The sequence below is a fragment of the Artemia franciscana genome, unplaced genomic scaffold, assembly GCF_032884065.1.
Source record: "Artemia franciscana unplaced genomic scaffold, ASM3288406v1 PGA_scaffold_97, whole genome shotgun sequence".
Lineage (NCBI taxonomy): Eukaryota > Metazoa > Arthropoda > Branchiopoda > Anostraca > Artemiidae > Artemia > Artemia franciscana.
In genome coordinates this window covers 151,177-167,289 of record NW_027062720.1, presented here as the reverse complement: position 1 = coordinate 167,289, position 16,113 = coordinate 151,177, and the positions used below count along the sequence as shown (strand labels likewise).

General features: G+C 35.5%; 1 protein-coding gene across 1 annotated transcript in view; it reads right to left on the bottom strand.

Moving 5' to 3' along the window:
* LOC136042268 (golgin subfamily A member 6-like protein 4) overlaps positions 1-14,829 on the bottom strand; it is an 81,441-nt gene extending 66,612 nt beyond the window's left edge. The window contains exon 1 of the mRNA XM_065727223.1: positions 14,761-14,829. The gene's annotated coding sequence lies outside the window, so the exon portion shown is untranslated. The remainder of the gene's footprint in view (positions 1-14,760) is intronic.
* Between the last annotated feature and the right edge of the window lie 1,284 nt (positions 14,830-16,113).

Here is a 16,113-nt window from a genome sequence, read left to right as displayed (position 1 = left end):
CGGTTAATTATCCATCTGAATTTTTAAATTCCATAGATCTTTCAGGGTTTCCACCACACGTGCTACAACTAAAAATAGGCGTACCAATAATACTTTTAAGAAATATAAACCCACCAAAGCTTTGCAATGGCACTCGACTTGCCGTAAAAAAAACAATGGAAAACCTAATAGAGGCCACAATCTTGACAGGGCCTTTTGAGGGTGAGGCTGTTCTTATTCCTCGCATTCCCATGATTCCAACGGATCTGCCTTTTCAATTTAAAAGATTGCAATTCCCAATTCGATTAGCATTTGCAATCACCATTAACAAAGCTCAAGGTCAATCATTAGAAAAATGTGGTATAGATCTTAATACTGATTGTTTTTCCCATGGACAATTGTACGTTGCATGTTCGAGGGTCGGTAAACCTGACAATCTATTTATATGCAGCGACAATTGGACAGCGAAGAATGTTGTATATTCGCAAGTTTTACGCAGTTAATTTGTATTGTATCTATCTATCTATCTATCTATATAAAAACGAGTTGTGTGTATGCATGTTTGTTTGTTTGTAAAAAGAGCGTTTGTATATGATGTCATTATTAGTACATACGGCTTTGTATATGCAGAGACAATGGGAAAGCCAAGAATGTTGTATATTCGCAATTTTTACGTAGTTTAACTCCTGCAGACGAAATGAATGCTTGCCTAAAAAATTCTAATTTATGGGCACACGTAAAAATATTAAAATTAACTACAAATATGCGTGTCCGATTGCAAAACGATGACTCTGGTCAAACAGTAGACTCAATTTCAGGACGTATACAACTACCTGCTGATTTCTGTAATTTAGTGACGTCCAAAAATGAATTGATTGAAAAAGTATTTCCGAATATTCTAAAAAATTATAAAAATAGTAAATGGCTAAGTGAAAGAGCGATTCTCGCACCCAAAAATATAGACGTCCACGAAATCAACAATATTGTTTTGACCAAGATTCGAGACCAGGCAGTCCTTTACAAGTCAGTCGACACAGTTTTGGAACCAAATGAAGCGGTTAATTATCCATCTGAATTTTTAAATTCCATAGATCCTTCAGGGTTTCCACCACACGTGCTAAAACTAAAAATAGGCGTACCAATAATACTTTTAAGAAATATCAACCCACCAAAGCTTTGCAATGGCACGCGACTTGCCGTAAAAAAAACAATGGAAAACCTAATAGAGGCCACAATCTTGACAGGGCCTTATGAGGGTGAGGCTGTTCTTATTCCTCGCATTCCCATGATTCCAACGGATCTGCTTTTTCAATTTAAAAGATTGCAATTCCCAATTCGATTAGTATTTGCAATCACCATTAACAAAGCTCAAGGTCAATCATTAGAAAAATGTGGTATAGATCTTAATACTGATTGTTTTTCCCATGGACAATTGTACGTTGCATGTTCGAGGGTCGGTAAACCTGACAATGTATTTATATGCAGCGACAATTGGACAGTGAAGAATGTTGTATATTCGCAAGTTTTACGCAGTTAATTTGTATTGTATCTATCTATCTATCTATCTATATAAAAACGAGTTGTGTGGATGCATGTTTGTTTGTTTGTAAAAAGAGCGTTTGCATATGACGTCATTATTAGTACATACGGCTTTGTATATGCACAGACAATGGGAAAGCCAAGAATGTTGTTTATTCGCAATTTTTACGTAGTTTGAAACACATATATAAATCTATCTATATTCACAGGTGGGACACAGGGACACAACTACAATGGCGCATAACTAATATGGCGCGTAACGACTTACGCGCGCGGGGGGGCTTGGGGGGGCGCGAAGCGCCCCACCAACTAGGTGTTGGGGTGGCGCGAAGCGCCACCCCAACATCTAGTATATATATATATATATATATATATATATATATATATATATATATATATATATATATATATATATATATATATATATATATATATATATATATATACATATATATATATATATATATATATATATATATATATATATATATATATATATATATATATATATATATATATATACAGACCGGGACACCGGGACACAAATGACGACCGGGACACCGGGACACAAGGAATATAAATGACGCCCGGGACACTCAAAGAGAAATCACAGACTGGGACACTAGGACACAAATGACGACCGGGACACAGGGAATATAATTGACGACTGGGACACAGGGACACAACTACAGCGGGGACGCCGGGGGGCACAGGGGGTTATATAAATGACGACGGCGACACAGGGAATGGTCGATTAGCAATCACCATCAACAAAGCTCAAGGGCAATCATTAGAATCATAAGGTATAGATCTGATTACGGATTGTTTTCCCATGGACCATTATATGTTGCATGTTCAAGAGTCGGTAAACCTGACAATCTATTTATATGCACAGACAATGGAACAGCGAAGAATGTTGTATATTCGCAAGTTTTACGTAGTTAAAAACATATATATATATATATATATATATATATATATATATATATATATATATATATATATATATATATATATATATATATATATATATATATATACAGGTGGGACATAGGGACACAACTACAATGGCGCGTAACTAATATGGCGCGTAACGACTTCTGCGCGCGGGGGGCTTGGGGGGGCGCGAAGCGCCCCCACCAACTAGGTGTTGGATTTGGGCGAAGCGCCACCCCAACAGCTAGTATATATATATATATATATATATATATATATATATATATATATATATATATATATATATATATATATATATATATATATATATATATATATATATATATATATATATATATATATATGTATATATATATATATATATATATATATATATATATATATATATATATATATATATATATATATATATATATATATATATATATATATATATGTTGCATGTTCTAGCTGTATATATATATATAGCTGTATATATATATATATATATATATATATATATATATATATATATATATATATATATATATATATATATATATATATATATATATATATATATATATATATATATATATATATATATATATATATATATATATATATATATATGTTGCATACTAGCTGTATATATATATATATATATATATATATATATATATATATATATATATATATATATATATATATATATATATATATATATATATATATATATATATATATACATTTATGTATTTATTCTTCTCGAATACAACTTTTCTCGAATTTTCGAGAAATTGGTAGTATAGGGTATACTCGAAAAAAAACAATCCAGATAGATCATAATACTGAGAAAATTCGTTAAGAGCCTTAATTCTTTTTTTTTATGACGTCATCTACTATGTTAGTACATCAAATAAGCATTATGGGATAGCAAAAATGTACCAGTTAGAAATGAAGAGCAAAGACACGCATGGTTAGGAGACATGCTAAACCGAGCTTGTGAGTGAGTCAAGAATGAAAATGAAGGACAAATACACCCACAGTTAGAAGACATGGAAGTCAAATATGAAAATGAAGGGCAAAGACAAACGTGGTCAAAAGACATGCAATACCGAATACGTGAGTGAAGCAATGATCAAATTGAACAGCAAGAATCAAAATGTAGCGATTTTACATGGATAACATGGATTTACATGGATTTTACATGGCTTAGGATTTTGACATGGATAAAGTCATCAATGCCTAACATACCTTTGTTAAAAACAAACAAAATACTAAGGTTTGGCGTAATATATTTCATAATCACGGAAGACAAGCGGAGATAAAATGAACCGAACAAATTGAAAATAATAGGGGTGGTGATTGGGTTTTGGATTTTGGCATGGATAAGTCGTCAATGCAACAATTTTTTCGCCTCGTGGGTATTGCCATGGTTTCAAGGCTAATACACAATCGAAGCTTTGTTTACAAAATTTCGTTTTCACTAGTACAGTTTTGGTTCTATCAGTGTGACAAGGAATTGAACTACAAAAATGGAATATCTATCAGTTACAATATTATAGAATCATAAATAACATCACCCTTCCTTGCCAAAGATGATTTTGAGCTAACAGCCGAATGTTGCTTAAAACTCCCCTATATGTCTCACAATTGGTCTCACAACCAGCCTATTTTTGCTTTCAGTGTGTACCTTACTACTGAAGTTGTCAACCCCTTTAAACTTTCAAACTGGTACATCTTACTCATGTAATTTGACCAGCTCATCAAGAGTTATCGACTGCTGTTGAAAAAAAATCTATCTCTCCTAGTTCAAAATTTGACTTTTTTGTTGTAGGCCAAGTTTCTAATGTCATCATTTAGAAAGGAACAAAGAATAAACTCTAGTTTCCTGAACAATGAGAGAACTTTTAAAGTTTAAGAGTCACATGTGATACCATTTCTCTACTGTAATCCCAAGTGCGAAAAACCATATGATAAACTCAGCTGAAATCATGAACAGAAATGGGTAGAAACGATAGATGGCAGCAATTTCGGACCCGTGGGAAAATGCCACTTTTTTGTTTCTGTAAATTTTTCTATTTATCACTCAAAGAAGATATATTGGCTGTGGGGCTAGGTAACTGCTGCATATATTTAATACTTATAGAAAAAAGTATTTCCTTGCGCCAGTAGGGATCGATCATGAGCACTTTCATTTAATACTTATAGATTTTAGTCCATCTTCAATTTGAAACTGGTGCCTGCCTGCTTGCCTGCTATAAGGGAGCTTTCCACTCGAAGCCAGAAACTTTGTTTGATGAAACGAAAGCTTGACTGCATAACTTCAGATAGTTCTCTCTGACATAGGCTATAAAACTCCATTTCACTTCACAAACTATAGACTCTGGCTCAAGGACAAGCCAAAAACCATCCTATTTGGCCCCAATCTGTGTATTGGTCCAATAAGAGAGGCACCCGCATGCTCCCGCTGTTTACTCAAGCCAAATTAACAAAACACTTGGAAAACTATAGGTTCTATCACTATATTAGCTCTATGATTATCTACCTTGTTTCTACTGCCCTAGCAATGACGCATGGACGGATAATAGATAAACATATCTATTAACAATTGAACTAAACTCCTTTTGATACAATCCTAATAAGGCGGGAACTAATGCAAGGTTTGCTTCTCACTCGATTGGAATATCTGTTTTGGCTTTTTCTATAATTAGCCATGGTCTACAATTCCATTTTAATTGAAAGAGGCAAGAGTTCTACGAAACTTTAAAAAATGCAAAGTCATATCCATCAATCCCGCCTAAGGTCCACACTTTCCGTAAAAACCACTGAGGTTAGACCCTTACCACTTTCTAGGAATAAGCTGAAATCGGGTTGCTAGGACCAAAAAAAAACAAGAGCTAAGATAATGACGAAGACCATACTGCCTTTCCATTATACAACAACAAAAGAGAAAATAATGAGGACTTTTTTCCCAAGACAGTGAACCAACAAAACCTAGACATTGATGTTCTCATGCATTTGGTTAAATTATGTAACAAATATTCCATGCACTTCCAGTTTCGAGATTCATATTACAAACAGGTAAGGGGCCTTCCTATGGGAGCACCTCTATCAGGCCTACTCGCAAATATTTTCGTCGAGAATCTTGAAAATTGGGCCCTAGATTCGTATTTTCTTAATCATGTGTTTTGGGGACGTTTCATGGACGACGTAATTTCAGTTTGAAATTATGGTGAAAGTGAACTTAAAGGTTTTCTAGAACATTTAAATACTTACGATAGAAACCTGCAATTCACTCTAGAGACCGAAAGAGATGGAAAAATACCTTTTTTAGATGTATTGATAATACGCAGTGTGAATAAACTTGATTTTACGGTTTACAGAAAACCTACGCATAACAATAGATACCTTCTCTTCAAATCTAACCATCCTCCACAGGTTAAAAGAGGTGTGGTAATATCTCTTGTGGATAGAGTACTTAATATCTGTTCAGAGCCGTATGTTAAAAAATAATTAAATTTTATTACAGACATACTTTTTGGCAACGGTACCCAATTTCTCTCATAAATACTGTTATTGCTCAAAGATTAAAGATACATTCTTCTGAAACCTTAAATCCCACACCAGTAAATGATTCGAATAAACCCACAAGCATGATTTACCTACCTTATATTCCAAAAATTACTTCAAAACTAAAAAAAGTTTGTTTAAAGAACAATCTACGTGTTGTATTCACAAGCAATTTAAGTATAATGAACCTTGTCAATTCTGGTAACGATAAAACCCCAATTACTCGTCTACGAGGGGTGTGTCAAATACCATGTAGTTGTGGAAATTATTACATTGGTCGAACCCACCAAAATTTAGGAACAAGATTACAGCAACACAAAGAAAGTATTGAAAAAGCATTAAAGTCTAAAAATAATTCCATATTTTTCGATTCAGCTTTAAGTAATCATATTTTTGAAAATCCAAACCATTATGTTCTATTTGACGAAACAATTCTAATTAGCAATGACCTAGGAATCAAACAAACTGTCCGCGAGGCAATCGAAATCAAAGGAAACTTAAATAATAATACATCCCTAAATAGAGACTTGGGTGAATACACACTCAACCCTATGTACACAAAATTAATTATAGAAAATAATCTAATTCAAAATAAAACAAAAATAGGAACGAACAATAACAAGCCCAATCTTAAAAGAACTATCAGATTAGCTGCAGAGAAAGCAAATATCGCAATAAGAAATCATTCCAATTTTTAATAAATACAGTTAGTGAAATGAATGAACCTTTTTATCTTGTAAAATGTTAGCTTTTATCAGACAGTCTTGGCTGAACTTTTCGTTAAGAAGTAATGATGCCAAGGCTATTTTAAAAAAAATGGATTTTTAACTGAGAACTTTTATTGTAAGTGTTTATTGTTTTTATTTTTTCTTTGCTGAAGACGGCCTTTAGATATAGGGCCGAAATATTCAAATAGGTTTTGTTGGTTCACTGTCTTGGGAAAAAAGTCCTCATTATTCTCTCTTTTGTTGTTGTAAGAGCTAAGAGCTCATATGGCACTTGTGACGAGGCCGGAAGACCCAAGAGCTTATATGGTATGAGCTCTAGCAATATTATAAGAATCAATAGATTGATTTAAAAAGAAAATCAAAGGCTTAATGCCGGTAGGGATTTAAAATATAAGCTATGAGTCACGAGGTCCTTCTAAATATCAAAATTCATTAAGATCTGATCACCACTCGTAAGTTATAAATAGCCTACCTAATTTTTTCTAATTTTTCCTCTCCCTTCAGCTCCCCAGATGGTCAAATCGGGAAAAACGACTTTATCAAGTCAATTTGTGCAGCTCCCTGAAACGCCTACCAATTTTCATCGTCCTATCATATCCAGAAGCACCAAACTCGCCAAAGCACTGAACCCCACCCCCTAACTCGTATCTACGACATTTGCTTATTCTACTCACCAAGTTTCATCCCAATCTCTCCAGTCTAAGCGTTTTCCAAGATTTCAGGTTTCCCCCTCTAACTCCACTCAATGTCAACAGATCTGTTGAGGATTTGAAATCAGAGCTCTGAGAAGTGAGTTCCTTCTAAATATCAAATTTCGCTAAGATCTGGTCAACCGTTCTTAAGTTAAAAATACCTCAATTTTTCGAATTTTTACAAATTAACCCCCCCCCCCTGCTCCCCAAAGAGAAAGGATCCGTTCCAATTATTTCAAACACGTATCTATAACTTGTGCTTATTCTTCCCATCAATTTTCATCCCAGTCTCTGCACTCTAAGCATTTTCCAAGATTTCCGGTTTTCAATATTTCTGTTTCCCCCCTCCAGTCCCCTATGTCCAAATTAAAAACGGGGCATCTGCGACATAAGATCCTTCTATATATGAAGTTTGATTAAGAACCGATCACCCATTCGTAAGATAAAGATATCTCAATTTTCACGTTTTTCAAGAATTCCGGTTCCCCCCTCCAACTCCTCCAAATGTCACCGGATCTGGTCAAGATTTAAAATGAGAGCTCTAAAGCACAAAATCCTTCAAAATCTCTTACTCGTTCGTAAGTTACAAATCCCTCATTTTTCTAATTTTTCCGTATTACTCCCCCTCCCCCAACTCCACCAAAGAGAGTGAATACGGTCCTGTTATGTCAGTCACTTATCTTGGACTTGTGCTTATTCTACCCACCAAGTTTCAACCTGATCTTTCCGCTTTAAGCGTTTTCCAAGATTTCCGGTCCCCTCCCCCAATGACACTGGATCCGGTCGAGATTTAAAATAAGAGATTTGAGTTACGAGGTCCTTCTAAATATGAAATTTCATTAAGATTCCAATACTCCTTCGTAAGTTAAAAATACTTCATTTTTTCTAATTTTTTTCCAGAATTAACCCTCCCCCCCCCCCAACTCCCCCAAAGAGAGCGGATCCGTTCCAGGTATGTCAGTCACGTATCTAAAACTTCTGCTTATTTTTCCCACCAAGTTTCATCCCGATCCCTCCACTCTAAGCGTTTTCCAAGGTTTTAGCCCCCCACCAACTCCCCCCAATGTCAACAGATCCGGTCGGGATTTAAGCTCTGAGACACGATATCCTTCCAAAGATAAAATTTCATTAATATCCGATCACCTGTTCGTAAGTTGAAAATAAAAACTACAAACAACCTTTTTTTTTTTAAGGAAAACCAAAACAATTGACCCCCTCCCCCTGCTCAAAAAAAGAAAACCAAATATATTTAAGCAACTCCAACAAAATCCAGGCAATAAGAGTCTAGCCGAATACAGGTTAGATTTTAATTACTTTTAGTTTTAATGACGATTACCTTTTCCTCTTCACTTGATCAGTTGCAATCCCTTTTTCTTGTTTTTAGGCGTTTCTGTATTTTTTTTCAGGTTTTTATCGGCATTGAACATGCCTCGTTTGACGCGTATTTTTTATTAAAAAAAAATTAGCTTCCATTTTTTATTTATCTTTGCTTCTCCTTTTACGGTGGCCGGTGTTAACCCCCTGGAAAATACCCGATTCCCTGTAGAAAATAAGACCATCAGAAAATAACCCCCAAAAAATATTCCTCCACGGATTCCCCCCGGAAAATTTACCTTCTCACGCAAAAGACTAGCACTTCCAATTTCTGATCCAATGGGCAAACTCAGAAGCTTCTGTGACCTTGAGGTGGAGGTGAGGATGAGGAAGGGACAGTCCTCCTCCTCTACGGAATACATTCTGCTCATTTTGGGATTTAGTGTTATTTTTTTACTTTCATAATAGACCAGAAATATTCCCAGATATCGTAAAGGAGTATATATCAATTTCACATTTTTGATTAGTTTTTAAAGTTTCTTTTGTCCCCTCCCCCACTAAAAAACCTGCTGGAAAACACTGTTTTGTTGTATTTTTGCCGGGAAACTTTTCCACCGAGAATAGGATTACCAACAAGATTTTAAAAACAGTCAGAAATTAAAGTATTTTTCAAATGAAAGTGCACTGAGAAAAATTTTTCACCCCAGATCATCTGGAAGAAATTTTCTGCTGGAATAGAATTCAAGGAAAATTTCCCTTGAAAGGGGGAGAACATTTTTACGTGAAAACTACTTTCCACGGTAGTATTTTTCCATGGGTGAAAGAATGTTTTATGGAGGGGGGAGCTGGATTTCTCGGCGCTATTGAAAGCGATCAGAAATTAAATTACAAGAATTTCTTTTAGCTGAAAGTAAGGAGCAACATCAAAACTTAAACGAACAGAAATTATTACGTATATTAAAAGGGTTTCCTCCTCCTCAAGGCCTTGCTCTTTACGCTAAAGTTTTGACTTTGTGTCCCAATTCTCTAAAAACGACTTATGAAGCACAATGGCTGTTTAATAAGAATAATAAGTTGTTGGTTTTAACTTGCAATTAAATAAAAAAAACAAGTTTTTTTAACTGAAAGTAAGGAGCGACATTAAAACTTAAAACGAACAGAAATTACTTCGTATATGAAAGAGGCTGCTTCCTCATCAACGCCCCGCTCTTTACGCTAAAGTTTGACTCTGTCTCTCAATTCTTCTTTTTAAAACAGTAAAAAACTTTAGCGTAAAGAGCGGGGCGTTGATGAGGAAGCAGCCTCTTTCATATACGAAGTAATTTCTGTTCGTTTTAAGTTTTAATGTCGCTCCTTACTTTCAGTTAAAAAAACTTGTTTTTTTTTATATAATTTCTGAACGTTTTTGAATCAATGCATGTTTTGATTTTGGCTCTCCGCAGAGGAATAATTAAAACGAAATTTGCATTTTTTTTTTTGGCTAAATGGCTTTCTCATAATTTTGATCGAATGATTTTGTGAAAAAAAGAGCGGGGGAGGAAGCCTAAATGCCCTCCGATTTTTTGGTCAATTAAAAAGGCAACTAGAACTTTTAATTTTTTACGAATATTTTTATTAGTAAAAGATTTACGTAACTTATAAATTAGCTTACGAAAAGAACTTTTGTATTCTCATATTTTTATTACATATATGAGGGGGTTCGCCCCCTTGTCAGATCCTCGCTCTTTACACTAAAGCTTAAATTTTGTCCCAATTCATTAAGAATGACCCCAGAATCACAAAAGCCGTAGAATAAATAGTTGAAATTACTAAAAATACTTTAACGTAAAGAGCGAGGTATTAGGAGGAGGTGAGCCCCTCAAATGGGTAATAATTTCTGTTTGTTTTAAGTTTTAATGCTGTTCCTTACTTCCAGCTGAAAGAACTTTTTCATATTTATTTTTTCATTGTGTTTTTAAATAATGCTAGTAAATCCTGCGCTCCCTTCATGGAGATTTTCTTCCCCCATGACAAATTATCGATGGACAGTTCCCCCAGCATATCCCTCTCTTCTCAACCCCTCTCCCAACCAAAAAAATCCTCCTGAAAACGCCTGTACACTTCCCAATAACCATTACTATATGTAAGCATTGGTCAAAGTTTGTAACTTGTTGCCCCTCCCATGGGGACTGTGGGGGAGTAATTCGTCCCCAAAGACATAGTTATAAGGTTTTTCGACTACGCTGAATAAAATGGCTATCTCAGAATTTTGATCTGTTGACTTTGGTAAAATAATTAGCGTGGGAGGGGGCCTAGATGCCCTCCAATTTTTTTGGTCACTTAAAAAGGGCACTAGAACTTTTCATTTTCGTTAGAATGAGCCCTCTTGCAACATTCTAGGACAACTGGGTCGATACGATCACCCCTGGGAAAAAAAAAACAAAAAAACAAAAAAACAAATAAACACGCATCCGTGATCTGCCTTCTGGCAAAAAATACAAAATTCCACATTTTTGTAGATAGGAGCTTGAAACTTCTACAGTAGGGTTCTCTGATACGCTGAATCTGATGGTGTGATTTTCGTTAAGATTCTATGACTTCTAGGGGGCGTTTTCCCTATTTTCTAAAATAACGCAAATTTTCTCAGGCTCGTAACTTTTGATGGGTAAGACTAAACTTGATGAAACTTATATATTTAAAATCAGCATTAAAATGCAATTCTTTTGATGTAGGTATTGGTATCAAAATTCCATTTTATAGAGTTTTGGTTACTATTGAGCCGGGTCGCTCCTTACTACAGTTCGTTACCACGAACTGTTTGATCACCTGTTATGAAGGAGCGTCGATGGATGCAGATAGGAGAGAGAGGATGGTGTCTGAAATCACCTCGAGGGAGGCGGATTTTCTGGGATGATCTGATTAACAAACGGAAAATAAAATTATTGAAAATCAGTTTTTTCAACTTAAAGTACAGAACAACATTTAAAAAGACAAAAATTAGTCCACGTATGAGCGGGCTGCACACTCCTACATCCCTTACGCATCAAACTAACATCTCTATTGCTTTGACAAAAGCTTTTTATTCTAATTAAATGGCCCTAATATTTGTGAAGTCTTTCTTACAAAATTGAAAAAGAAGTCAAACTTTAGCGTAAAGGGAGAGGGGCTCAAGAGGTGGAAGCCCCCTCACATATGGAAAAAGTTTGTTTATTTAAAGTTTCAACATAGATCCTTAATTTTAGTTAAAGAAAACTTGTTTTTTCTATTTATTTCCATAATAAGGTTAATGTATTGAAATAAACGACACATCATTCGCACAAAGGTTCTGATTAACTGATAATTCTTTTGGGTTTGTTTTGTTTTGGTGGGGGTTTTCGGGCTGAAAAAATTTCTTCCTGGCTAATTTATCTACTATGGGTTGTCTCCCCATAATAGTACAGCATTTGCAGACATGAATATATAATGTGTAAAAGGTAATAGGCTTGAGAATATTTGTGCAGGATTTCGATTCTTGTTGATAGAAGAGCATCGTCAAGTACAGAAAACTATGCCGTGACAAAGAATGGGTCCAGGATTGTGCAAAGCGTCCATTCATACTGGATGTCCCAGTGACTTCTTCATGTTCAGTTCTAAGCCGGTTTAAGTGCCTCGGTGTAGACATGGGAGGATTTGCTGGTCCCCACCCTGCACTGGTGTCCGGGACAATTTTCCTAAGGCCAAAATAATTTCAATGATTTAAAGAACATGAAAATTAGAACTTGAAATGTTTGGACGTTAAAAAGTAACTATCGCATCGACATTTTGACAGACAAATTCATGCAATTCGAACTGAACTTATTAAGAGTTTCAGAAACTCATATCTTCGGGATAGGAAGCATGGCATTAGGTGATATAGAATTTTTTTCATCACGGCAGGAAGGATGGGGTACGTGGTTCAAACAGTCCCGAAGATCCTTGATACCGGGCAAGGTGGAAATACCTGATTTCTACCACAAGTACAAATTACAATATATATATATATATATATATATATATATATATATATATATATATATATATATATATATATATATATATATATATATATATATATATATATATATATATATATTGTAATTGGGTTGTGTTGGGGGCCAAGACATCTCTTTTTTAATAAATGACACCTGTGATTTTTAAGTGAAGAGGCAAGATCAGCCGTGTTGAACTTTTCTCTAGCAAGTACCAGGGCTAATCCTGGCTTAGGCAACCAGGTTTCAGTTGAAGATATAGTTTATAATTCAAGGTCTCTGTCTCGTTTTTGTTCCTTAGCCTAGAATGTCCCATCCTTGTAATGGTTGCTACAGAAAATGTGGAACTGGGTCATTCCAGTGTTCTAAGTGCAATGCATGGTTGCACCCAGCTTGTGCTGGCATCACAAAAAGTAGTCGCCTAAAAAACCCTAAATGGTTATGCATACAGTGCCGATCAACAATGGTCGTAAATGACGAGATAATTACCAACGATAATCAACCTGAAGTGATCCAACCACCCGAGGTTAAAAAGTCCCACCTTATTTCTAGTGAAGAAAATTCAACTAATTCCAATGATAATCAACTGGAAGTGATCGTTCCAATTGGTATTGTTAATTCCCCATCTATACCTCGTGTTTCGAATAATGATAAAATAGTTCCCCTGGATCGATTGATTCTGCAAAAATTACCACCTACCATCAACCCCAAATGACCCCACAAATTTCTTGCTCCAGTAAAGACGAATTGACGTGCAATGCAAAAAAGGCTAGTGTGTTTGAGCCCCATACCTGTGAAGATTGCCTAAAAAAAGATGCAGAAATCGTCAATCTCAAGAAACGGATTATTAATCTCGAATTTCCTTATGATAGCTTGTCTGATCTATACGAGCGCCAAAATAGTGATCTCTTCATGGACAAAGAAATCAAATTGTTAAAAGTCGGTTTTCAGCTCGCAATTTTTGAGGCTATACATACTTCAAATTCCCCCACATCGCCCAGAATTCATCATTTAGCTGATACTTCCGCAAATATTCATTACAAAATTTTATGGTTCATCAAGCAAGTGCTAGTGTACTTCCTTCGTCAGAATTATTCGCGCAATACTCGCTACAGAAGAAGTAGTTCTACTGGTAGTGATCATAGTGGTAGCTGCTGTAGTAGCGTGCAAATCTTTACTTTTTGGTCAACTGAGTATTGTCCTTATCCTGTCCTTAAAGTTCCCAATTGATATACACAGTCACTCCTCAGTAAAGAAATTTTGAAAACCTGCTTGCACATGATATTTTTTTATTTAGTGCAACACTCCCCTCAACATTTTCTGAAAGGCTCACCTGAATACCCTTTTCCTTTTTTGGAAAGTAAAGGTCAAGCATACACTCTTTTCTCAATAACATATACTATATACAAATGGACGAATTCCATAAATTACAGTCCATGCCCTTTAAGCAGTGGGGGTGGGTTTGACATCCTCAAAGACCCAGTTATTGGACCTTTAAACCATACTGGACAAAATGAATCTCAAAATTTGCATTAGATATGCTTGGGAAATTTATGGGCATGTATGGGGGCTGGTTGCCCTCCAATCATGTTTGACTCTTTAAAATAGAACTAGAACTTTCAATATCCAATCGAATCAGCTCTTTTTGAAGTTTTTACGACAACTCCTTCTCTACGAAGGGCCTTGGTGAAAAGAAAATAATATAACAAATAATGCATTATGCCCACATAGCTCTTTACTTAGGCAGGGCTATTGCACATTCCATTTTGGGGGGCTTAATGACGACTCTAGGTTTGAAATTTAAATAACTGTTGTGTTCGATTGGTGTTGCAGTCACATGACCTCTTGATGGAGCGTTTCCCAACAGTTGTGACATGTTGCATTTACTTTTGATTTCCGCCTTACTGTTATTATCGTATAGAATATCAATAGACAGAAGTATACTTCCAAGGAAGATACTTTTGTTAACTACTGCTAAAACAAAATATTAATAATCTGTATAAATTTTACTGATTTCTCAAATTTGTTGACTTTCTTCTAATCCTTTTTGGCTATAAGACAAGCTATTCCAAAATACTAAAGTTCAAGTAAAATTTGCAATAAAAAAAAAACTTAGGCTAACTGATAAGATAGCCATGGTAACATAGATAAAATGAAAGTGACAGATATGTTTGGTTAAATTGTTTTTTATGGTACATTAGACTAATAAATACTTTTGAACTAAAAAAAAAAATTGTTTAGATGTACTTAATCAAGAACATAAGCCCATCCCAGTGGCACGCTGAGTTGACTACAGGTTAAAAAAATTTGCTTCTACTAATTACTGGCAAATTTTTTAAGTGATTTATCTCTTTTGCTGACTTTCTTCTTGTCCTTCCGGCAAGCTTGTTACTTGGAACTGTAAATAATAATAATAATAATAATAAAACAACTAAAACCTCGATTCGACGCCCTATGCACCAGCAACGGCTCTGGATGATTTTGATCCTTGATATATATGTATACACTAGCAGATGGGGTGGTGCTTCGCGCCACCCCAACACCTAGTTGGTGGGGGCACTTCGCCCCCCCCCCAAACTCCCCCGCGCGCGTAAGTTGTTACGCGCCATATTAGTTACGCGCCATTGTAGTTGTGTCCCTTTGTCCCACCTGTGAATATAGATAAAAGAGAAAATATTTCTCTTTTCGTTATAAATATATATATGTTTTTAACTACGTAAAACTTGCGAATGTACAACATTCTTCGATGTCCCATTGTCTGTGCATATAAACAGATTGTCAGGTTTACCGACTCTTGAACATGCAACGTGAAATTGTCCATGGGAAAAACAATCCGTATTCAGATCTATACCTCATTATTCTTATGATTGCCCTTGAGCTTTGTTGATGGTGATTGCTAATCGAACATTCCCTGTGTCCCCGTCGTCATTTATATATCCCAATGTGCCCCCGGTCCCCCTTGTAGTTTTGTCCCTGTGTCCCGGTCGTCATTTATATTCCCAGTATCCCGGTCGTCATTTGTGTCCCAGTGTCTTTTGTATTAATGCGAAAGCCAAGGTTCGAACCTGGAACCTCTCGGACCTAGAACCTGGAACATAACGCTTTACCAACTCAGCAACTTCGGCTTGAATACATTCGTTTTGAGCAGCTTCCTCGGCTGTTGCCATTGTAGGTTCTTCAGTCATTTTACAATTAGAAATTTCTCTTTCAACGATCTTCTTACAATTAAAAATTTGTCTTTGAACGATTTTCTTTAATACCTGTGTCCTGGTCGTCATTTATATTCCCTGTGTCCCGGTCGTCATTTGTGTCCCGGTATCCCAGTCTGTGATTTCTCTTTGAGTGTCCCGGTCGTCTTTTATA